Below are 26,685 nucleotides of genomic sequence, written 5' to 3' on the forward strand. Positions count from 1 at the left end.
ACTAGTCTCAAAACCATTCTTATTACAATATACCAACTTTTCAAACAAGAATATTTACCAAACAAGAAATTTGCACCAGAGATACATTCTGGGCTCTATAACTTGCCTTTGTACCACATAGAAGTAGTTTGAGTTCATTCTTCACAGCAAGTCTAATGGGCATATTCAGGCTGATGAAAAAAAGCATGATTGTCCCATAAATGGAAGCCATTTTGTGAACTTTGAGGATTGAGATCTATGAGTAGGTGATATACTGTATATATTACTCCATATGAGAGAGAAATGGACAAACAAGCAGACACACACACAAAGAAGGAAAATATATGAAGTCAGAGGGAAGGCCAACAACATGCTACTTTGCTCAATGTGAAACATTTGGTGGCAAAGTAGATAAGATTTAGAACTGTTGATAAGGAGTATAAGGAACCAAAGAATCCTGTGGAGCCTGTTACTTGCTGGCACTGGAACAGTTCAAAACCTAGGACTGTTTCTACATTTCATGAAAGCAACCTACAAAATCAACTTAATTTTTTTAAATTAAACTAGTTATTTAACATCTTACTTTAATAGCATTGCATGTGTATGTGACCAACTCATTTTCCTTATGGTCCTATATCTCTCCTAAGAATTTGATTTAATATTTGCCATCAAGTAGGGGGGGAAAAAACTCTACTAGGTAACTGCATTTTTCACTCCCCAAGTGATGTCTTGATGTAAACTTAGACTCAACAGTTATATTAAGAAAAATAAGAAACCTGAGACAGGACAAAAAAGTGGCCATTTTTAAAAATCTTGCAGGCACAGGCTCATAGATTTAGAATTAGGAGGTTCTTTAGAGATCTTCTTAGAGACTGGCTCTTTTATTTTACATATAAGGTAACTGTGGCCCAAAAAGGTTAAATTACTTACCCCAGGTCATGCAGGTGGGAAGTGTCAAAGAGGGGGATTTGAACCTGGAAGGGCCTCTAATTATAAATCCAGTGCTCCTTTTATGTGTTTTTAATACATTTCTGAGCAGATTTTCCAAATAGAAAATATTTGATTTTTCATTAAGAAGTAAAATTAGCATTTCAAACAATCCTACCTGGAAAATACCACTTTTCCATCAATAGAAATAGAAACAAACCCAGTAAAATGCACAAAAATCAATGACACATTGCTTCCTCCTGACTGCCTTTATTTACAGCAGGACTTTGCTTTGCATTTCTACTCCATTCCTACAAGTTTTCATTGATAACCTTGTTTTGAAACCAGCAAAATAAAAAATGAAAATAAAACATCTCCTCCAGTTCCTGAAGCTTTTCAATAACATGCTAGAATTTGTTCCAGCTTTTTCATTTTAATTATTATGTGACTACATATAAATATAAATGTGTGCATATATGTATATATACACATATATATGTATATATGCATATATATGGAGAGAGAGAGAGTCAGAGAGAGAGAGAGAGAGAGAGTCAATCCTCAACTTTGACAAAAATCAAATTTTTAAAAAATAGAGCGAAAGTCAAAACACAAATATTGAACCCATAGGAAATAGAGGCTAGGTTCCTGCAACTGCCAAAAACTAATCTTTCACTAGAATTTGCTGAGAATACACTTTTCTCATACAATTCTTTATAACAAAACATTAATTCTGATAATATGCACTTTCCTAACACAGTAACCATGAAATAATCCATAAAATGCAAGGGAGAAGAGAGACAATGCAAGAAGGGAAGTGTAAGGGCAGGGGTGGAGATGTCAGAAGAACTGGGAGATAAAAAAGAAAAAGGGACCACACCTGCCATCTGTAATCTCCTTTTCTGTTCTAATTTGAATTGTTCCCTGATGAAAAGCACATGCCTCAGGGTGACTCCTGGGCCTGGTCACAGCCTGGAACTCTGTGTAGGCCAGACTCACTCTGTTGGCCCTGCTGCTACACCAGCCAGGATACTCCAGAATGTGGGTAGCGGGCATCATGCACAAGAGGGCATTTCGTTTACCCACAAATTTAGCTACTCTTCCATTTTTTCTGATTACTTCACTGCACTCCTGAGAGGTTACTTTAACACTTTCTGGAACACATTCAGATACTTTTATGAATTTTTGTTGCTCAGTCATTCAGTTGTTTCCGACTCTTTCTGATCCTGTGGACCACAATATGCCAGGCCCTTCTATCCTGCACTACCTTTCAAAGTCTGTTCAAGTTCATGTTTGTTGTTTCCATGACACTCTCTATCCATCTTATCCTCTGCTGTCCCCTTTTTCTTTTGCCTTCAGTCTTTCCCCAACATCAGGATCTTTTCCAACTTGTTCCATCTTCTTATTATGTAGCCATAGTTTTTAAGCTTCAGTTTCAGTATTTGACCTTCCAGTGAATAGCCTGAATTCATTTCTTTAACTATTAGCTGATTAGCTTTCCTTGCTGTCCAAGGGACTCTCAAAAGTCTACTTTCCTACTTTTTTGCTGATATAAACTTGCTCACATCGTGCCTTTCATTTTTTTCCTCTATTGCACATAGCCACAAATGTGAGCAGTTGCCAGTATGATAGTGAAAATGGTTACTAATGAAATCACTTGAATTCATAGAAGTTAAATGCATGAATGTTGAAGATTGACCGTATATATTATAAATCTGTATTTAACTTGAATATATGGGTATAGGGAGAAAGCCTAGGCATATAGGGAAGTATAGGAAAAAGAATTATGTTATTGGAGCTAAAAGAAATTTGAACCAAACAGCTCCTGACAGTTAAAACTTGGTTGAAATGTAGTTGACTTCTTGCCTATGCCAGACAAGCCAACAGTATGTTCCCAGTAGTGCCTTAATGCAATTACTTGATTAAGGAAAGTCATTTCATTTCCTAGCCACTACAAAAATAAGCAATATAGCTGTCAAGAATTTTTCAGTAAGGCTTCAGGCATGGTGGTCAGCTTCCAACCACATCTTTACATGCTCATTAATGCACTTCCATCAAGGAGTAAACATTCACCCTAGCAAAAGCCTATGAATCTTAAGGGACTGTGTTGATAGGATGACCTTTTCCTTCATCAGTTCCTAGGAAGTTATTTTGTTGCTGAATATGTAGGACATCACAACATTTTATTTCAAATCTCCATTTAAGTCAACTCATGTTACTTTAAGTGTGCCCAATTCACTGGCTCCTTTAGAATGCAGTGGCATAAGTGCAAGAGAAGATGTACTTTCTCCATTCATTCATAGGCTTTACTGAGTAAATTAGTTTTTGCCAAAGCAGGCTCAGAAAGCTATAAGGATAACTTTTTCTGAAAATTTGAGCATTGATTTTTCTCAGATAAGCAACTAGTCTACTAGAAGAAATTAAAGGACTACCGTCAATTCAATTCATTTCAGTTGTAAAAAGCACTTATTAAGTGCCTAGTATAGGCAAAACAGTGAATTGGGGATAAAGAGACTAAAATAAAAAACAGCCCAGGCTCTCATGGGCTAGGCTAGGTAAGGATGGAGAACTTGTGAGCTTCAGGCCACATGTAGCCCTTTAGGTTCTCAAGTGCGGCCCTTTGACTGAATCCAAACTTCACCAAACATCCCCTTAATAAAAGGAATGTCCTTTTATTATAAATAAATAAAACCCTTTTTTAAAAGGGAATTTGTTCTGTGAAGTTTGAATTCAGTCAAAAGGCCACACTTGAGGACCTAGAGGGCCACATGTGGCCTTAAGGCTGCAGGTTCCCCCTCTCCTGGGCTGGGCTATCTATTGCTGGGCTACTTAACTTTTTTGTCATGGACCCCTTTAGCAGTCTGTTTTTAAATGCATAAAATTAAACACATAATAGTACAAAGGAAACAAATTATATTATAGTTATAAAAATATTTGTAAAAAAAGTTCATGGACCCCAAGCTAAGAACCCCTATCCATTGTCAGATACAGTGTACAACTGCAAAAGTAAATACAAGATAATTTTAGGAAGAAGAGAAAGCAAACAATGTGGGAGAACTTTCTTTAGGAAGAAGGGCCTTCAATGAGTGGTGGTAAAGGAGTACATTTTATACCTGTGGGACAGCTTGTGAAAAGACATAGATGGAAAATGGAATGCTGAGTCTAGCAAATTAGGCCAATTTGGGTAGACCCATGAATGAATGAAGAAGAGCGATGTGACATAAGTTTGGAAAAACAGACCGAAGCCAGATTGTGAAAATAAACCACTTTTTGACAGATTGGTTCTTTTTCTACAGTATCTGCCTTGGAAATGAGCCCAACATTAGTCAACTAGCATTTATTAAATTCTTACTATGGTCCAAATATCGTGCTACATATTAGAAATACAAAGAAAGGCAAAAAAGAGTCTTTGGCATCAAAGAGCTTACATTCTAATGGGCAAAACAACATATAAATAACTAGGAATGGTATAAAAGGAAGTAATCTCAGTATAAAAGTAATGGGGTAGAGATTAGCATGAGAAGAGACTTGAGGTAGGGAGGCAATAGTTGGAATAGTTGCAAAACTATTGCAATAGTCCAAAAGTAAGAAGATAGGGGTTTAAACTAGTGGGGCAACTGTGTGAATAAAATGAAGGGTATGTATATGAGAGGTGTTGTAAATGTAGAAACAACAAGATTGGGTAACGGATTGGTTATGTGAGAGTGATGAATCCAAGATGGCACAAAGATTGGGAACCAGGATGAGCAGGAAGATGGTAGCACCCTCCACAGTATAAAGGATGTTCAGTAGAAGCAAGGGCTCAGGGGAAAAGACAGTGAGTTCTCTTTCAGAGGTGGTGAGCTTGAGGTCCTAAATACAAGGGTCCATAAAACTGGTTCCAACTGTCCAAAAGACAATTGGTGATGCAAGACTGTAGCTGAAGAAAGAAGAGGGCTGGATGTGTAGAAATGCTTTAAAATGATTGTTTGTAATTGATGTAATGAAAGATTTTCACCTAGAAGGGTATTTCTGACAGTTGGCAATACTAAGCAACTTAAATACCTTGTTACTCATCTTCCAGAGGCACTAGACAAATTACTTCTAATATATTCCCTAACACATTTTATAATAAAGCTATTAAAGACTGAAACTAAATGTGGTACTAGAAATCATTTATTGAATGTCAATAAAAATGTATAAATGGAATGTTAATTGCATTCTTGGTGATTTAGTAGCATTTCTATGCTTTTCCTATAGATTAATTCTCTGCATTTAAAACAAAGATACATATATACCTAGGTTTCGTCACATCATACCTAAAAGTACAATTTTTTTTGTTGTTTGGCATGATTTTCTTTTAACAATTTGAAGAGAATTTAGTGGGTAGGAAATTAAGCTCATAAACATCCAACCTATAAATAGCAACAGAATTATAATTGTAGCCATGGAAAATTAAGCTATTATTTTATAAATTAACCTCATAATTTATAAAAAGATCCATTAAATAAAATATCCTGAACAAAGTACATTTTTTAATTAGTCGGTGTAAACATCCTATAAAAACTGTGGGTCATGACAAACACTGGCTCACATGCCCAAGACCTGAAAATGAGAAATCATGCAATGAAAAATTGAATTTTTCTCTTGTATCCCTGAACTTCTTCTAGCTCATTACAAAAATGGTTTAATTAGATAAATCCTCCACATATTATTAGGTTAAATGGTAAATGTTGTTATTTTTGTTTCAGAGACTGAGAAATGAATAGAGAGATGAAGTGCCCTGAGCCTATGTCTCCACCTTCATAGGGTCAGAGATGTGGAACTAGAAGGGACCTCTCAACCCTAAAATTCCAAACTTCCCTATTTTACAGAAGAGGAAACTGAGGTTGAGAAACTAACTTGTCCAGGGGTCCTACATGCAGTGCATAACAGAGCCTATACTCAAATTTTGGTTTTCAAACTCCAAAAGCCTGGGCCCATTTCACATTATTGCACTGCCTTAGATCACCTTGACCCTTCCCCCATCTCAGCCCAATGTAAGACTCACTGATTCATTTTATCATGTGTCATATCACATGGAAAAAACAAACCTATATTAGTCCCAGCTCTGTCACTCACCAGCTATTTTGGCCTTAGGGAAGTACCTTGGCCTCTCTTAGTCTCATTTTATTCATCTTGAAAAGATATGTTTGGACCAGATGGTTTCTGGGATCCTTTCCTGCTTTAAGTGATTCTATATACTTCAGTCAAAGCTAAGCCAGTAACTATACATACACACACACACACACACACACACACACACACACACACACACACACACACACACACATATATCCTTTTCCTTCTTAATAGAAGTAAGCATTATGACATTAGCATTAAAAATTACTGGTCCTTTATTTGTATTATCTCTATTTCATTTCTTATACTCATATTTCACTTCTTCAAAAATTAATATTTTAATGTTAAGTTTTTGTTTATAATAAGAACAATGTTTGCAGATGAGGAAACAATTATAACATGGCTTAAAATTAAATTATACAGGGGCAGCTAGGTGGTGCAGTGGATAGAGCACTGGCCCTGAAGTCAGGAGGACCTGAGTTCAAATCTGGCCTCAGACAAAACACTTGACACTTACTAGCTGTGTGACACTTGGCAAGTCACTTAACCCCAATTGCCTAAAAAAAGCAAAAAATAAAATAAAATATAGACATTTTTTGTACGTGTTAATTTTTAGATGCTAACATAAGATTAAATCAGGACTACTACCAATGATTCAGATATAGTAGAGGTTAAATCATATTCCTGCAAAACACAACTCAATATGTATAACCACAATACAATTCAATTTAATTCAATTAACATTTATTAAGCACCTTCAATGTGTAAGGCACTGTGATAAACAGAGAGGATACAAATAGGAAAAAAGATATAATCCTTGCCCTCTAGGAGCTTACGGTCTAACACAGGAAGACCAAATACAAAAGGAAGCTGAAAAGGTAGAGGGAGAGGGGAAGAGCAGAGTGTACACAGAGCCTGGGGAGCCAAAGCCCAGCAGACCTGCAAATGGAAAATAGAGCTACCAGAAAGGGTTTTAGTCCTCTATAAAGGAAGGCTTTTGGATGATTTTGATATTCTGCCTCCATCCCTCCATAGGGTAGACGCAGCTGAGGGTGAGTTGAGAAGGTGTTGAATATCTAAATCTGATTCAGTCTGTCTGATGATGAGATTTCAGGTGATCAGTTTTGGTTTTTGTTTTGCTTTGTTTTGTTTTGTTTTGTTTTTTGGGGGGAGTGAGAATTGTATTCTGTAGAGTTGAAGTGAAGCAGAGCTGCTGATTGAAACTGGAGTTTAATTGAATTGAAAATGAAATTGAATTGAATTGAAAGGCCAAATTACATCCCTGTAAAGTATAATTCCAAACGCTAAAATATGTAACTACAATATACCTAAGATGATTTCTAGTGCTCTCCCCAATGTCAGCATTATGCAGATATTACATGTATAATTTCATATTAGATATTGCTGATATTACCTCTTTCAAATTCCATAAACATCCAAAAATTTTCTACTCATATTTCCCTTCTTTCCATCTAAAAATAAGAAACAATGGCTGTTAGCAAGCATTCTAACTGCTTAATTTGTATCCTCCATGAAGTTTAGCTCCATGAAATATCACAAAAGAAAAGAATAGAGTGGAGACCTATGATTTTATTGATATATAAGGAACTCTTAAATGAGGAAACTTCTTTTACCATTGTAAGTTGACACCTCTTCTGCAACTTATGGCCTTACAGAGTTGTCTGAAAAGGTTAAGTGACTAGTCTGGGGTGCCACAGCAAGTAGGTATGAAAAGTAAGCCTTGATCCAAGTTTTACTGGCTTGCCAGGCCAGTTCTCTTTCCATAATGCCAAATCTACATCTTTCATGGAAGATATTCTTGAAAAAAGCAATTGAATGACGATATGGCTATGACTAGAACTGTTTGATTGTCCTAGGTTAGGGTTAGGTGTTTGTTTTTTATTACCTAATATGCCCTATAACAACATGAAAGGTTTTCATGAAAAATTATATCTTGACTTTTTTTAGTAGACTTTTCTATTCTATCATTTATGTGCTAATTATAGTTTAAAAAGAAAAAAAATCAACAAGAAGCACTAACCAATATTTTTAAATAACACTTCAGCTGTGTAGCCTTAAGTAAACCATTTAATCTCATTGACTTAGTTTTCTCAACTGTAAAACAATGTGTTTGGATTAGATTATAGCTAAAGTTCATTTCAGCTCTAAAACTCGAGTCTATGATTTGTTAATCAACTACAATTCTAAATCCAAAGGGGCAAATAGATGGTAGCTCTCATTTTAAGTCAATTCATTGGAATCTCTAACACAGAGAAAGGATTCATTACAGGATGCAGGCCATGATAAGAAGTGATTTGAATTAATTTGTGAATGGGTGACTCATGAGTTGCAGCTATGCCTTGCTCTGCTGCAGAGGAGAAGGAATAAAAGGGAATAGATTTAAAAATAACATTGCCAGGCTGAGAAAAAACAGGAGACTCGGTACTAGAACCAAATGTGCAAAGAGGTCACTAGGCAGGATCATAGGCTTATTATCTAACTGGTCCTTCTGACATGGGGCCAAACTGTATCTAAATTATCATAGATATAGCTATCGATCCCTTTCTTCCAGATCTTCAGACAAGAGAAATTCTACAACTTCCCTTGTTTTCCAACCCTCCAAGCCAGGAAGCTCGATTTCTTGTTGAATCTGAATCATTCCTTTCGTATTATCCTGTTGGGATTGAGACAGATAACTGCTTGTCACCACTCCTTAAATACAATTTTGTAGCTTTTAAAAAGAATGCTTATGTTACATTTTCCCCAAAAGCCCAGCAGTCAATAGTATTCTCTGCAATAGAGCAATCACATTTAGTTTGGAGCTTGCATAGTTCCCAATTCATAAATTCAGAGCTGGAAGGACCCTCAAATCATCACATTTTTATAGCAGAGGAAGTGAAGCCCAGAGAGGTTGAGTTACTTGCCCAGAGTCAAATAGATGATTGGTAAAATCTAGTATGGGAAGCATGGATATACCTCTCCTGAGATATTCCCCAGATGGGATGGTACTCTGTTCGTAAGACTAATATTGTCCTCATTGACTGTTCCCTCAGTCACAAAGAGCAATGATAGGCGTAATAGGGTGGGTTGGCATCCAATTTTATTTCTGTGGGGCCAAGATACCAGCCCAGGGGTTGGGAACCTGCGGCCTTGAGGTCACACATGGCCTTCTAAGTCCTTGGGTACGGCCTTTTGACTGAGCCTCCTTTTATTAAGGAGATTTGTTCTGTGAAGTTTGGATTCAGGCAAAGGGCCACACTTGAGGACCTGGAGGGCCACATGTGGCCTCAAGGTCACAGGTTCCCCACCCCTCTACCAGTCTTATGTAAGAAAATTTAGTCCTTAAGCAACAGTTTCCCCAAAATGTCTTTTGCCTAACTAGAGATTTTCCCATTCATTTCCATTTTGCTTAGGCAAAAAAGAACAATAACCAAGAGTCTATCTGCAGTTTTTTAAGCCAGCTGAAAAACTAATCTTCATTTGAGAAGAGAAAGAAATATTTATTTTCTATTAATGTCAAAAGCTAAGGGAAGGGGAAGACAGATAATAAGGGGGGGAGGGGGAGAAAAAAAATCTGGAAAACTCACATGAGGAAACCCAATTGGATATCAGAGCTTTGGGCTTTGATGTTAGTGAGGGAGATTAAATGTCCACATAAAGGTTTAGACCCCAGTGGTCTGTACTGTTTCCTCTCACATGCACCACAGTGTGACAATTACTTTTCAAACACTAGAAATTTACCACATTCTAAACCAGGACTTTTACAAAGACATCAAAGGAAACACTTCTGGAAAAGGTTTGAACATAAGAGTAAGTTTATATATGCCACAGTTCTGAAAGTCTCTGTTTTGGGAAGAGGCAAGCTTTGTCATAATCAATGTAATAGACTTTTTCTAAGAGGAAAGTATTTCTATTTCCCTAAGACAAAAAATCAAACTTCTCTTTTGGGGATACCAGGGCTATATAAGGTTGCCAGGATTGGGGAAATGGTTTCTTACAAGAATGTTATGCTACTGGAGAAATGCAGTAGTTGTCTTTCTGACCCATATTGGAAACTTTTACATAAAATAAATATGTGTATGTATGTACAAGGGGAAAAAGGGATTTCCAAAACATCATTTGCTTTGTAACTTGAGAATTCCCCACTGCCTAGGGCAGTATGCATGCTACACTCACGAATGTCCTATTGAAGCAGGTTCTAACCTGAGCAGTGGACTTCTAACTCAGTTATTATAATACCTATGGTTAACTGAAGAGATAATGACTGAAATTTTGCCCATTGAAAGCCATTCAATGAATGATTGTTGAGCACCCACCATGTGTGAAACCCAGTTGTGTGAAATCTATTACAGGACACAAAAATGAATGATACACCATCCCTAGGCAAGAGAACTTCTCAGTCTGATAGTGGAAAGTACACAAATGATTATGATAAAAATACAGGATTTATAACAACCATAGGAAAGGTACAGAAAGTGTTATGGGAGTTCAGAGAAGGAAGATACCACTTTCAGTTGGAGATAGCAGGTAGACATTAAGCTGAGCCTTTGGAAGTAATTAGATAGCTTTGTTAATAGCTAGTGGTGGTGAAGGATGATACAGGTGGAAGAACTGGCATGAGTACAGTCATGCCAGCAGAAAAGTATAGGGCATATTGGTAACAGAGAGTGATTTCCGGGTGACTAGACCACAAAGTACATATAGAGTCTAGTAGGCTAAGACTGAAAAAAAGTTTGGGACCAGAACATGGAAAGCCTTGAATGGCAAACAGGAGTTAGACCTTATTTGGAAAGCAATATGGATAATCAGTGACAAAATCAGAGCTTAATTTTAGAAAGTCTAACCTTTCAGCAGTGTGCAGGGATGAGAGGGTAGAGAAAATAGAGGCAATGAGATTTGTTAGGAGGTGATTATTGCATTCAAGCCAAAAGATTATGTGACCCTGTACAGTATACTCTTAGTGAGAATGGAAAGAAAGGAAAGGATAAGATATATGAATATGCGTGTACATATGCAGAATGGACAGGACTTGATAATTGATTACAGATGGTGGCCAAGGGGAATTACTCAAAGATGACTCTGAGACTTTAAGCCTGGGTGTTTGCCAGAATGTCAGCAGCATTAAGAGAAAGGAAGAAGTCAGGAAGATGAATACAGTTTTGGGGGATGGAATGAGAACAAAATAATGAGTATAGTTTGGGACATACAGAATCTGATGTGCTGGCAGGATGAAAATGTCTGCCAGGCGATGGAAATATGAAGCTAGAACACACAAGATGGGACAAAGAGATAAAGATATGGGAGTCATCAGTATGGTCATGATAGTTGAAGGTGTGAAGCTAGACATAGAGAGAGAAAAAAGACATCTGGCCTTGGGGAGCGCCTACTTTTAGCTAATGGGAAGAAGAAAGGGGAATTAGCTAAAGAAAACAGAGAAAACTATGAGAGTGGCAAAAGAAACCTAGGGAGGAGAAAGTTTCAAGAAAGAAGGTGTGGTTAACCATGCCTCATGATTACTAGATAAAACACCATTGGAATGGGTTATTAATGGTACATTGGTGACCTTAGAGATGTACGTTAGTGAGAACTGAATGCATGTTGCCCAAGTATAGGAATTGAGCATATGATGAATAAGTGGAGGCCATGGCTAAACCCTACTCTATTTAGAAATCTGGTAGTAAAGGAAACATAGCATAGTAATGTTACCTTCTGGTGTTTCTGGGAAAAGCAGGCAAATAGACATTTTTAAATGACATGTATCCACCTAAAGATATGCCAGGTTCACCATTATTTTCCCTTTCAAGCTACAGGGAGCACACACGTGCACCCTCTAGAGCAGAACAGAAAACAAACTTCTTCCTTCTCCCATTCACAAAGTGCATACAGTGCTGGACTTAGAATGAGAAAGACCTGAGTTAAAACCTTGACTGAGACATTTGCTATGTGACTCTAGGTGAGTCTTTTACCCTTCTTGTCAGCCTCAGTTTCTTCCTCTGTAAAATGAGAGTGACAATAATAACAACTAAATCACAGGATTTTTTATGGGGATCAAGAGAGATAACTTAGGCAAAGTGAGTGCTTTGCAAACCTTCAAGTGCTATATAAATGCTAGCTATTACTAATATTAATGTTGCTGAATATCCCCTGAAACTGGTGTAAGCCAAATAATGTAGTTTCTGAAATGATTTTCAAGCTAAAGGAAGCTGTTGTGTCAGGCATTCAGGATGCCATATTTGACCCTGAAAGCAGGGCAGTAAAAAGGAAAGAACACCAAACTAAAAGTCAAAAGATGTCGGTACTAGTCCCAGCTCTGCAACAAATTAGCTGTGTGGCCTGAAACAAGTCATTTAACATCTCTGGGCCTCAATTTATCCAACTGTAAAATAAGAGAGGTAGACTAAGTTTTCCCTAAGGTCTCTTTCACTCTAAATTCTGGTGATTCTTTGGTTCTAAATTTCTCTTGCACATGTAATTTTCAAAGAAAAATCAAGAAAATACCTTAACATAATCTTTTCCTCCTCATTCGAGTTGGGAAAATCCAATCCAAATTCTCAGAGAAATCACTGAAGAAAAGCAAAAATATTGTGATCTAAATTCTCCTTAACTTTGCCACTGATTAATGTATATGTCTGGGTGAAGCTTTTGTTCATTTGTTTTTTAGTGAATTGGCATAGAAATTTCAAAGAGAAATGAAAATTGCTGAAGGTTACAATAGACCAGTACCTAGTTAGTTGCATAATTTTCATTCCTTTCCATGTTCCCACTAATTTTTTTAATGAAAGTAGAGAGGAAATTTTCAATATGTAGATAACCTTCAATGTTGCAAATTTCACCATGCTATACAAATATTAACTATTATTATTTTTAAAGCATCTAAAATTTCATCCTGTTTAGTCCTAGTCCTTAATGGGAATAGGTACTAATGCAACCTTCTGATGCAACCTGGGAGCTGTAAAGCACCAGACGCTGTGCAAAATATCAGGGAAGAGGGCAGCAAGGTGGTACAGTGGATAGAGCTCTTGCCTTGGAGTCAGGAGGACCTGAGTTCAAATTTGGCCTCAGACTTACTAGCTGTGTGGCTCTGGGCAAGTCACTTAACCTCCATTACCTCAGCAAAAAAAAAAAGGGTCAAAGAAAAGAACAAAAGATGGCTATATCTTCTCTATCCCCCACTCTACCCCATGTAAGCTTTAAAGCTCCTTCTCCTACATGCTTACCAACCCTTAGATAGAAGCATCAAATTCAATGATTAGCAATTCTACACTAATATATTGAATTTTACATAGTAGAGTCCATTCCTGAGGTGAGGGCAACATGAAGGCATTATTCCATAAACCTCAAAACACCCTTCAAAGGTAGGAAAACTGTAGCCTAAATGACCTGATTGAGGACATACAGATGACTAGCAGATCCAAATCCAGAATGTGAGCAGCCTAACCCTTAGTACTATTGTCTAGTCTCCTGACCATATTGTCTTTTGGTTAAGATTTCTTTTTGTTGGAGTTAGAAAAACTAGACTTAGCATAAGTTGCTATGGTATATTTTTTTCAAGGAGATATTACAGAAGTTTTCTTCATTGTTTTGAGAGGCAACATGGCATAGAGGATAGATGGCTGATAGAAGTCAGGAAGACCTGGGTTCAGGCCCTTCTTCTATCATATTCTGGCTATGTGACCTTAAGTTCTCAGTTCTCTAGGCAATTCTCTAAGACTGTAACTTTCCAAAAAGATGCTGAACTGAATCTCTAAGATGGATTTCCCCATTTGGGATTTCTTATATCAATGGAATCATGGGTCCTATCCCTGTTCCTAAAGTTTATTTAGGAATCTTCCGACAGAAATGGGCTTGATGACTCCTGTGTGATTTTTGTCTATATCTGGAAAAGTCAGCAAAGGCATTGAAAGGAAAAAAAGTACTCAAAACAGATTCTTCACTGTTTTTACTGTCCTTTGGGTTTTTTCATTGTGCACAGTGAGAAAAAAATACATAATCATAAAGGCAAGAACAGTATAACAGATAAAACATTTTTTTTTCACACAACACATTTGTTTGCTTTGGGCAGACACTGTGCTTAGTAACATGATTTGTTGTCATCTTTTGACCCTTTCCACATACCTTTTCCATATATCCAATTACAAATGTGTCTGAACATGCTGAGAAGTAGTGAATTAAAATGCTGACAATGCTTACATCCAGTTCTGAACCAAATCCAGCAATGGAAGGGTGATAATTTTGCAAAAGTTTATGGTTCACTCTATTTGGGATTACAGGAAAAATTCTCTCTATTGAAACTGTCCCAGGAAATTGGAATCCATTTATTCCTTAGTATTTAGTTCTAATGGCATCTAGGTGGTGCAGTAGATAGAGCACCAGAGCACCAGGCCTGGAGTCAGGAAGACTTATCTTCCTGAATTCAAATCTGGCCTCAGGTACTTACTAGCTGGGTGACCCTGGGCAAGTCACTTAACCCTGTTTGCCTTAGTTTCCTCATCTGTAAAATGAGCTGGAGCAGGAAAAAGGAAACCATTTGACCATCTTTTCCAAGAAAACCTCAAATGAGGTCACAAAAAGACGCAACCAAACAACAACATTTAATTCCAACAAGATGAAAATTTATCTTTTTCAAGGGAATCTTGGAGCTCCTAATTCAGAGATTCAGAGAATTTAGAGCTTAGAGATTATTCAAAATGAGTAGGTACAATTTGGTATCTAGGCACATTAAGACTTAAGAATTCATTGAGTAAGCGCAGCTGAGGGAATGTTTTATATTATGGAATGCTTTATAAATAATGTAGTGAGTTACCTGTTATTAAAGATGTTGCAATGGGAGCTGGACAGACACTGTAAAGAGGATTGATTTCAAGCTTCTCCATCATTTTATAGATGAGGAAACATGAGACCTAAAGAGGTGGGAACTTGCTCGTGATTATGGGCATATCCACTAAATCCTAGAGCCAGAAATGAAGCCTAGGTCTCTTGACTTTCCTTTCCACCATATCATATCACCTTTCTGTTGTAAAAGGGATTCAGATGACAGACAGGAGTTTAGCTAACATATCCTCTCAAGTTCCTCCAACTTTGAAACTCTGATTTCATGATTCTATGATTAAACCATCTTATATTCATCAGAATTACTACGTCCTTGGAATCCTTGTTAACTTTCCTCCATGAATATAATACATGCCTCATCTTCTATTTGTGTCCAGTGTTTGAATTTTTATGCCCAACTCATCTGCCGTTCTTTCCTAGCATCCTTTGCTGGATAATTATCCATGCCCTACCCCTTAACTGTGTCTCCCAATGTTCTTTCCTGGACTCTTTTCTATTTTCTCTGTATACCCTCTCTCTTATTTATTTCATCATGTTCTAAGGCTTCAATTATCATCTCAAGGTAGATGATTCCTAAATTAATAGACCCAGCACTAATGTCTCCCTTGAACTCCAGTCCTGCATAGTCAACTGCCTTCTAGAAATCTCTTTGTGGGTATCCTTTGGGTATGTCCAAAAAAGAATTCACTATCTTTTCTAAAACTGCCTCCAAACTTCTTTGTTTCTTCCAAGAGCACAGCTATCCTTCCAGACACTCAGATTTATAACCTCATACTCATCCTCAGAGATAGTATGGAACTTTAGAAAACTCACACCAGAATTAGGAAGATTTGGGGTCAAGCACCACCTACTGACTTTGCAACCCTGGGTAAGTCATTTGATGTCTGTGCTAGAGGGAAAAAAGTTAAGACTAAATTACAAAATAATTGCCAATACGGTTTGGTAGAGAGAATTTCTTCAATCACAAGTCCAGATCCCACCCCTCAGAAAGGTCACTCTCAGTGCCTCACTCCCCATATGCAAGCAGCCTTAATCAATTTTACAGCTACACCATCTCTTGCTTTTATCTGTCTCATTCCTTCACATAGCCACTATCTTAATCCAAGCCATCCTCATCTGTCTCCTCCACAAAAGAGGCTTCCACTTGGTCTCCTAGCTTCCAGTCTCTCTTCTTTCCAATCCATCCTTTATTCAGCTAACCAAATAAACTTTGTAAAACATAGTTCTGTCCAGGTCACTTTCCCACTCAAGAATCTTCAGAGACTCTATCCATTGCCTCTAACATAAAATACAAATTCCTCTGTTTCACTTTTACAGCCATTTGCAACTGGCTCCATCCTATCATTCCAGACAGATCTTTATGACCTCCTCCAGCTCATTTTGCATATGAGGAAACTGAGGCAAACAAGGTTAAATATTTCCCAGGGTCACACAACTAATAAGTGTCTGAGGCTGGGTTTGAACTCAGGTCTTCCTGACTCCATATCCTTTCTGGCCAGTGGAACCACATGGCTCTGGAGGAGAAAGTGAGGCTGGTGACTTTGTACAGCCCTCTCTCACTTAAATCAAATTCAATTGCAAGTCATGTCATCATCTTTCTGATGTCACAGTCCTCTTTGAGGACAAAAGACAAGCCACATTCTATAATACTATCCTTCAGGATCTCTACTTTCTAGCCATCCTGGCCTACTGGCTATTTCCAGAAATTAATATTCAATCATTCTGTGACTTATCACCACATTTTCCCATGTCTCGAATGTACTCCTTATTCCCTTTCTGCCTCTTAGATTCCTTAGCTTTCTGCAAAATCAAATGGTGATTAAATATGCATCCTGCATGAGAAGAGAGTGGGCCCTGTGTCATAGGCTCAAAAGTCAAAGACCAGAGGAGAGATAAATGGCTGGAAAACTGGGAAGAGTGGGAAATCGACATCATAAACAAGGAAAGTCAGTTAAAGGAGTCTCTTGCACCTGACATACCTTTGAATACTTCTTTATATCTGATGAGCAGACTGCAGGACATGATCAGACTTTTATATGGCCCAGTATGCCATAATTTGCCACACCAGAATGTGGTAGAAGAGTAGGATTGAAACTTGTTGCCAAGGACAGCACTATAGGTGGAAATGTTGGGGCATCAAGTGTTAGCCCTTTCCTTATGAGCAGGGGCTACTTCTCCTTTCATCTTTGGATCCCCTGTACCTAGCATATACCTTGTACATAGTAGTTATTTAGTAAATGTTTTTTTAATGGAATTATGCCATTTAAACAGCTAGGTCCTGATTAGTACAGATAATATATTTCCTGAAGTGGTCTCATGCAATGAGATTAGTACTATTTGGAGTTATAATTATGTAAAATATGGTAATTGATTTCTTATCGTAGAAATATAAAGCAGGAATTTGAATAATATAGCCACTTCAGGAGATTCATTGTCCAAGCTAAATGGGACCTAGCTATTCATTAGATTAACTACAATATTAATTAATGATCAAGAATATTTATTATAACAATTATGTTATAATAGCCATAGCCTACTCCACAGCCCAACAAAGGAAGAAAATCCTCATAGCTAATAGTGAATAACTTCATTTCAGCCAGAAAACTCTGGAGTTCAGCCCAAACCAGATTAAAATGTAACTGGGGTATGTTTGACAAAATAATTAAAAATAAGATACAACATAGATAATATTAATTTATGGTTTTCTAAGACAACATGCAGCCTCAGGGATACATTTCTATTTGAGTTTGACACCACTGCTCTACAACAAAGCTACATAATTTTGTTAATGATGTTGAATCTTTCTGGCACAAATTAAATTGATAGTATTTTGATCCTATCAGTAAATTTTAGATGCTAGACTGGAGACTGTGCTAACAAAGGTATTCTGTCTTGTTGTGGGTGGTTTCCAGTTTCCTTAGGTATGAAGGATCAGTTGTTTTTGTTGTATGGTTCAGAATGATGAAAAATAAGGATCAAAGGAGTTAAAGATACTTCTGGGGTATAGAGACAAAATTTACATGCTAATCTTAACTTGTCACATCTTTCCTTAAATAATTTTCCTAAACTTCACTGCTAAATTGTCATCTATAGTCTAAAACACATAAAAAAGTTGTCATTAGGGGGCCATTTTATTTTACCACAACTGCAACTTCATTGGCACAAGGTAACTCCCAATGAGGAAACTCCTTGCATAGATGCAAGTCTGCTCTAAAAATTATGGTCTTAGAGAGTTGCCTGGGGCATCGAGATGTTAAGTGGCTTGCCCAGGATCACACAACCAGTATGTGGCAGAAGCAGGCTTGAATAGCTAGCTGTGTGACCTTGGGCAAGTCACTCTTGGATTCTATAAACTAACAATGTTGAATTACGTGATCTTTCCTAGATCTTTCTCATAGGTCTTTTCTAGCTTTAAATTTGATAGTTCTAAATATCTAGAAAATTTCCCAGCTTACCCACTGCTTGCAAGACACGTGCACATGTACTTCCTTCACTTTTACCAATGCAAACATAGACAGGTCCCTTTCTTCTGCCCTATTTGTTGCCAATATATTCACCTACCTTGAGGTTTGTTTCAACTAGATTTCATCTGCAAAAATATCTTTGAAGTCCAGGGAATGGTAAGCCTTTGTATAATATAACTTGCTCTGGTCTCCACACAATCTGTAGGAATGTAGTTCAAAATCATTATTTTAAGTATAAAGAAGTGAAGGCTAAAATAAGTAAAGCAACTTGTTCAAATATGAACCTAAATACTGGCAGAGTCGAGATTAACAATTAACTTTCTGACTCCTATTTCATTTCCTCTATACCATGATGTATACCATTATATATCATGTGGCCAGACAGGATGATTTTAGAGTGCCCATGGGATTTGAATTTAGATTTAGATTTCTTTGAAATTTCAGAATCTAAAATGAGCCAACTCAACTGAACAAGAATGTATTAAGCTCATAGATTTGGATCCAGAAAGGACCTTAGAAGTTATCTGGACCAGAGGTAATATCAAACAGGTCCAAGACCTTCTCCAATATCCCTAAATGTTGCTGGTACCAGATTAAAATGTAATTGGGAAATATTTAACAAAATAAATGAAAATACAATAGAATGTAGATAAAGTTGATATATGGTTTTCTAAGTTGACATGCTCCCAGCAAGGCAGTATTTCTATTTAAGTTTTCACCACTGATCTAGACCAACTCCATTTCTATAGATAAGAGAAAAAGACCCAAAAGGAAAAAGTGACTTTCACAAGGTTACACAGGTGGTAAGTGACAGAGGCCTACTATGTGCTTCTCAGTTCTAGGTGATGGAGATGTAAAACAGAAACAAAATACCTCCTACCTTCAAGGAGCTTACATTCTACTGGGGGAAACTAGTGTACATATAAGTAAATTTAAACACATACAAAAAATTATGTTTTGACAGGACCCCAGAAATCTGTATAATTTTGTATTAGATTTTTCAAGATGATCCTCATTCATACATCTAGAGGTTATATGACTATTGCCCAAAAGGAAAGGACAGAAGACACTTTGTTCCAGGTCTGAGGCTTGAGAAGGATCAATGGCCTGGCTCCATGTTTGAGCTACACACAATGTTCTTGAGTTTGGTGCAATCAGCATAACGTCATCTGTAAATAGGAGTGTTTGCTAGACTTTGCCATTCACAGAGAATCATTCTTTGACCTAGACTTGACTTTTGATCATCTCCCTTACCTTTGATTAGCATACATGTCCCATTTTATGTGATGTTTCTTATCTGAGGTCATTGAATAGAGTTACTTCTGTTGTCCAAATTCCAAGGAATTTTGAATGATCTTGATGTGTGAATAGAAGACATCTTGTTATAAAGGAGCCATTAAGGTGTACTTCCCTTCTCCAAAATACAATGCTTTTTTTCCCAAAATCAACAAAATCAGCACAATGGAATCTTATATTCTCTTACAGTTAATTCTGGAATGGTAAAAATGTGGCCCATTATGGAATATTGATAGTGAAAGCCTCATTGTTCTCTATTAATACTCTTATCAATTATTGTTGAGATGGCTCTTATGAGGATTTTGTATATACTTCTGCAAAAAGATGATAATTAAATCCATGAGAGCTAATAAGTGAGAAAGTGAAGACAGAGAATTAGACGAGAGACCAGATCAGACCCTAGGGAATACTTGCAATTAAGGGGGATGACACAAATGGTAGACCACCAAAATGAGACAGATCTGAGAATGCCTATAACATTCTCTTGATCTATTAGCCTAGTAAACTTTTCAATAAAAGAAATTAGGTTTTCCTGTTATGCTTGATTCTTCATGAAAACTTCAGGAGTTTAGTGATTGCTGACTTTCTAGATGTTCCCAAACCATCCCTTTAATAAGACATTCTATAATTTTTGCCTTGAATTGAAAGCAAACTCAGTACCCTATAGTTTACCTATTCTAATCTCTTCCTGTTGTGAGGAACAGAGTATTTTACTTCTGCTCTCCTACTTCTCCCATTCTCCACAAAGTTCCAGATACCACTCTCAAGACTTCAACAATCCAACCTGCCCTTTCAATGCCCTGAGACGTAGTTAAGCTGGTAAAGTAAAGTACTTAATGAAAGAAAAATGTAATTTTTTTTACTATTTCCTAACTCTTCAGTACTTTCCAGTATTATGATCATTTCTCCTGTCAGAGAAAATAAGCAAAATCAAAGATGAATAGCTCCGCTTTCTATCTACCATCCATTACCATATGACAACAAGTCCAACCTTTCTTTGGTGCACCTCTTCTTCCCAACATAACTCAGAAGAGTCCATATTGTCATCTTTAGCATTCTTTTTTTCTCCTCATGCCTTCCACATTACTCTTCCACCATTTCAGCTGAGGACTTTGCATCATATTATACTGAGAAAATAGAGGCCATTTGTCAGATCTTTCTCATCTTCCCTTCTCTATATCTCATAGCTCTTTGGCATCCTTCTCCATTCTCTGCTCCTTTACCGCAATCTCTAATGAAGATATGACACTTCTCTTTGTTAAGGCTGACTCATCTGCATGCTTCTTTGATCCCATTCCCTCCTTTATGTTCTTGCAGATGGGCCTTATATGCTCTCCTCCTTCTAATTTACAGTCTCCCTCTATTCTGTTGATTCCTCTGTCATTGTCTACAAACATGCTCAGATCTGTCCCTCCTACCATCTTCCCCCACTCTCAATCTTAAAAGAAAAACTCACTTGATTCTGTTATCCCTTTAACCTACCTACTTGCATTTCCCCTCACTTTCATTGCCAAATTTTGAGAAAAAAAGCCAAAACCAACTAGTCTCCTTGCCTTCATTTCCTCTTCTCACTTACTTCTGATTCCTTTTTATTTTGGTTTCTGACCTCATCATTCAGCTGCTCTCTCCAAAGATTTTGTAATTGGCAAATCTGTTGGCCTTTTCTCACTTCTCATTTTTCTTGACCTCTGTTACCCACTTCTCCTCTTAAATATCCTCCTGCTCAGGTTTAGTATGATGCTACTTTGTCTTGGTTCTCCCCCTCCCTGTCTGACCATTTCTTCACTAGATGTTATGCCTCTAACTGTGGGCATATCCCAAAGCTCTGCTCAGGGACACATCTGTTTTCTGTTCTCTCCATCTCCATCTCCCTCTGTCCCTCTCCCTAATCCTTTTCCATATCCTTTTTTGAATCTAACTTAAGACACGATGAAACTGGGGCAGTAGGTGGTGAAGTGGACAGAGCACCAGCCCTGGATTCAGGAGGACCTGAATTCAAATCCAGCCTCAGACACATAACACTTACTATCTGTGTGACCCTGGGCAAGCCACTTAACCCACTTGCCCAGCCAAAAAAGAAAAAAAAAGACATGATGAAACCCTTGGGCAGGGGGGATGAGGGGTGGCAGGTAGGGGGAAAGGACTGATATGAAATTAGGTTTGGATTAGAAAGCATCTAAGATGTATTGTGGTAAAAATGGTCATAAGTTTAGCTAGAATGCCTTTTGCTACCAAACCAAAACTAGGGATTCTGTGGCTGTGTAAATCATTGGCCAAAGCTGATATGACTAAAACTTATAGAAATAAAAGTGAAGGGTGCATTTATTCATTCCTTTTCTTCTACGTGTGGAGACAAAAACATGAAACATGACTAAAGACGATATCAAGGAAGGACAAGACAACACTTTTAACAGAATGGTAATTGGGTTTGTGACCTGAATTTATAAAGAAGGGCCAAGTTTCCATCATCATTAATAAACAGTATGTCTTCAGGACTTTGGCAGATGTTGTTCTATAAAAACCAGAGTAATTTCCACATGCAGAAAAGCAAAAGGAACCAGAAATAAACATGAGTAACAACATGACATACTGAGATAGACTTGAATACAGTAAACGACTTTTCTCTTTTTGTTAGTCTTTTGTGCAATATATTAGAATATATTTATTTATCTAAAGTTGATGGGAAAAAAGATATTTTCCTCAGGCCAGTCATATATATTTGTCAAAATAAGAAACTGGAAAATTTTCATTTAAAAGTAGGTTTTCTGAAATATAGTATATTAGGGTATTTTTTTTAGATACATGTGACTTTGAATAAAAGTTATTCTTAGTTAATCAGGCTGTAATTACTTTAACTATATTGGAAGTATATTTTCATAACTATTAATGTTGTTGTTGTTCAGTTGTTTTACAGTTGTGCCGGACTCTTAGTGACCCAATTTGGGATTTTCTTGGCAAAGATACTGGAATGGTTTGCCATTTTCTTCTCCAGCTCATTTTACAAATAGGAAACTGAAGAAAATAGGGCTAAGTGACTTGCCCAGGGTCACATGGCTAGTAAGTGTCTGAGACCAGATTTGAACTCAGAAAGATAGGTCTTCTTGACTTCAGGCTTGATACTCTATTTACTGTGCTACCTAGTTCCCCCTTTGACTAATAATGGTTCACCAAGAATTGGATTTTTAGTCAATAACATCCTATGGTGAGTTTCAGGTAATTTTTTTCTCAGATTTCTAATGTTAGGAAATATAAAGTAAAATTTTCCTAATAAGAAATATGAATCAAGCTGCAAGGCAATCACACAGTTTCTCAGGATTAGCATAATAAATGATAAGCCTGGAAAGATGGGAAGCTCACTTTCCAATGTCACATGTGAAAAGAGTCTTTTTTTCCCTAATGCAGCTCTGAATCAAAGTACTTTCAGAAAAAAGTGTTATTTAAAAATCTACATTATATAGATGGAGTGTGGGCTTACTGAGATGGCTGCTTTGTTTCCTTTTTTTTTTTCATTTGCAAGATAGGAAAGAAAAGTTCATTACCCCCAGGATTAAACTGCATTTCTCAATATTAAAAAGTAAACGTGAATTCTGAAAATTTGAAGCTCTAAATAATGTCCTTTAGTTTTAACCAGCTAACTAATTCAATTTAATTTTAAAAAGCAAAGTGCCTAGTCTGTGCTGGGTGCTAGAGATACAACAAAAGATATAAAATTCCCCGCTGTCAAGGAACTTTCATTCTGTTCACAAAGTAAAGCCTACCTTGGACATTGTAGAATCTCATCTAATCCAAAAATGCCTCTACTGAAAACACTGAAATATAGGATTTGGTTATTTATTGTCATTGTTCTTAATACTACAAACAATATTGTTTTGGTAAAGAAAGTGAACTAAATGGAGAAAATGAGACAAAATTAGGTTGTATAAGCATTATGGATAATACAAAGTAACATAATGCATTGTCCTTGCCTTTATGGAACTTAGCTGTGGGAGCTTTATAAACCTACTAGGTTCTACATAAACTATTTATACATTTAACTCCAACAGGATAGGATGTAAAAGCATGAGTTCAGTATGCTTGGAAGTTCAGAGAAGAGAGAGATCTGTCTGAGACGATCAGAGAAGGCTTCAGAACGGATGAGGTCACATTTTATCTGGGCCATGAAGGGTGGAAAGGAATCAAAAAAGCAGACCTAGAAATTTACCATATCACATACCAAGAGAGTTTCATCCCAACAATAGACAATTGTTACCTTATTGGCTAGGGGCCATACTGTTGCCATAAGGTTGCACCCGATTCATCTACATTATGAAAATATTATAATAATAACAATAATTGTCAGAGTATTAAGAAAAGATTTCTTTAAAGTTAGAATGTTGTGTTAGTTAATCCAGTAGAATAAATGATGGCTTGGTCTTTTAGTCAATGAGTCTTTATTAACTAACAAAGATTGGATCCATCTGTGCATGCCATTGCGTTCTGGGCTGGGTCCTCTGTCTGTGCATGTAGGAAAGAGACATTACATGCCCAGGTCATTGCCATAATAGAATCCTTTGTCTTTATCTGTTCTACACATTTTTTTTCAAAAAACCTTTTTTAAAAATCTAAACAGAGCATCCTTGTCAGTTTTCTTAAAATTAAGTTGACCACTCTTTTTCCCATGAAACAGACATAAGTAGTCTTTTTTTTGGGGGGGGGAGGATTCTTCCCAAACACAAGTATTTGCATAGCAATTATAAAATACATTTTATATTCTGATAAACCTAGTAGCTAATACTTCAGGACCCTTAAAGCATAGTGTCTGCTTTTCCACCACTGCTGGCAATAATTAGCCATTCAGACAGCACTAAAAGCTGCCTGGAGGCTGAAAGTCAAGGCTAGTGTTCTATCTGTCGATATTTCTCAAAACATCTTGGGTTATTAATTTTTTTTTCATATTTACACTTCAGTGTGCTTGAGATCCTATATGTGGATAACCAGAAAGCTGAAAATACTGCCCCTATGCTAAAGTCAAACATTTACATAGTTTGCTTGTTTTGGTCGCTAATGAATTTCATAGTCACAAATGAATTTCATAATATGAGGAAATGCAATTTAATCCCGGGGGCAAAGTACTTTTCTTTCCTAATTCCATTTATTTCTTTTTTATTTAATTTTATTCCATTCTATATTATTTTTTAAGACTGGGTTTCACCCAGGCTAGGAATGTAGAGGCTACTCACTGATCTCAGTACTTACTGTTCCAGGAGCCTTGACCTACTCCACTTTTTACCTGAGCCTGTTTTCCCCTTCTCAGGCAAACTGGTGGCCCTTGATTCCTTGGGGCTCAATAGGCTTGGTGAGGATAAAGCATAGGTTACTGAAGTAAAGAACTCCATAGCCCAAAAAATCTGCTAGCCTCAGCATTGTGGGTAACTGAGATTTCAGTGATGTGTCACCAAGCCCAACCATTTTCATTAAAATTATGGACATCTGTTACACAGGAGATGGTTTTGCTGCAAGGTACTTATGTTAGATTTCTCACCAGCAAGTTTGATTGTTTCATGTGGTTTTTGTTTTCTTCTTTAAATAATTAATTATGTTTTATTCTTTCTTCTATAATAGCTAAATTTAGCCTAGTTTTGTACTCATTTGAAACATTTTCTAGAAATGACAGCATGTTATTTTTAAGAGATTTCATTCTAAATGATTATCGTAAATAAATTTAGAAAAATTAATAAGGCAGCATTTATTTTTAAGTCTCTAATGGAATTTTATATATGTATGTGGACATATATGGTCACTAACATAAATCAATACCTAACCTTTCCTAACCTATATGTATTCATACATAAATTCACCCACAAATCATTTTAGTAGAAGAGAAAGCTATTCAGATCACCCTATCTTGCCCTGCCTCTGGGTAGTTGTTACATAAAGCAGTGGTGTCAAACTCAACCAGATAGGAATCCCTGAAGACTGCTTAGTGACTTAGAAAACCACAAATTAACATTATCTATGTTTTATTGTATTTTTATTTATTGTGTTAAACATTTCCCAATTATCTAGTTCTAGCAACATTCAGGAGTGTTGCTCCCTCTCAGCCTCATTTGACACTTCTGGTATAAAGGACTTTGTTATTTAAATAAGAGCTATTATTATTATTATTTTCTACCACCACTCCCTTGATATTCCCTATGTGGGGTGCCCCCTCAAAAATCAACTAGATTTTTACTAGTAAATACAATGTGAAATTGTGTGAGATTTTTCCTTGTTTTGTCTGTGATGCAAAATGTTATGTGGATGTGTGGCATTTGTACCTTGATTATAATTTGCTATATTCACCATTTTGCCTTTTAATATAGATAATTTTTTTTTCAAATGATATATTGAAAGGTTAAGGTAAGGAAAGGAAAACAGAGATATATAAGGCATTTTTCTAACTACAATTTGTTAAATGGTTCCAACCATGTCAGTATGATACAAATAAATATTACATATATATATATATATATATATATATATATATATATACACACATACATATAAATATATACACATACATATCATAATATAACATAATTTTGGTAATAGTGCAAATATTAATAATTAATCTACCTTCAGTGATAATGCCTTTTAAGATGTTCAAAGTTCTACATGATCACATTCTCCTTATTTTCCTATGGGCTTCACATCTATCACTTTTACAGACAGGTTTAACTCAGGATCACATAAAGGTTTTATTATAAGACCAACATTAGAATTCAGATCTCCTGGCATTAGCATTCTCCTTGTTAAATTACCAAACTTGCTCAAAAAAGTGTCTAAAACAAGGTGATTTTAATTAGAGGTCATAACTATGTTTGCTTGTTCTCATAGACCTCACTTATAAAATGGGCATATCACTGAAAGCCAATTAGCAATTACTTCACATTCTAGAAGATACAGAAGTAAATTTGGATTTCTTTCTTTTTTGTACTATTTTTTAATTTAAATATTATTGGCTTAGAGATTAGTTATATATAAAGTGACCATATTTTCTTTCATCCAGTACAGGATTGGACAGAATCGTAAGGGTGAAAAAGAGAATAAGACTATGAAAAACACAAGGGAG

The 26,685-nt window shown here is 36.5% G+C and overlaps 1 protein-coding gene across 3 annotated transcripts in view; it reads left to right on the forward strand.

Annotated features, from left to right (window-relative positions):
- RUNX1 (RUNX family transcription factor 1) overlaps positions 1–26,685 on the forward strand; it is a 339,165-nt gene that overhangs the window by 120,539 nt on the left and 191,941 nt on the right. The gene's annotated exons all lie outside the window — the stretch shown is intronic.

Source organism: Phascolarctos cinereus, unplaced genomic scaffold, assembly GCF_003287225.1.
Source record: "Phascolarctos cinereus isolate Bilbo 61053 unplaced genomic scaffold, phaCin_HiC Scaffold_726;HRSCAF=1367, whole genome shotgun sequence".
Classification (NCBI taxonomy): Eukaryota; Metazoa; Chordata; class Mammalia; order Diprotodontia; family Phascolarctidae; genus Phascolarctos; species Phascolarctos cinereus.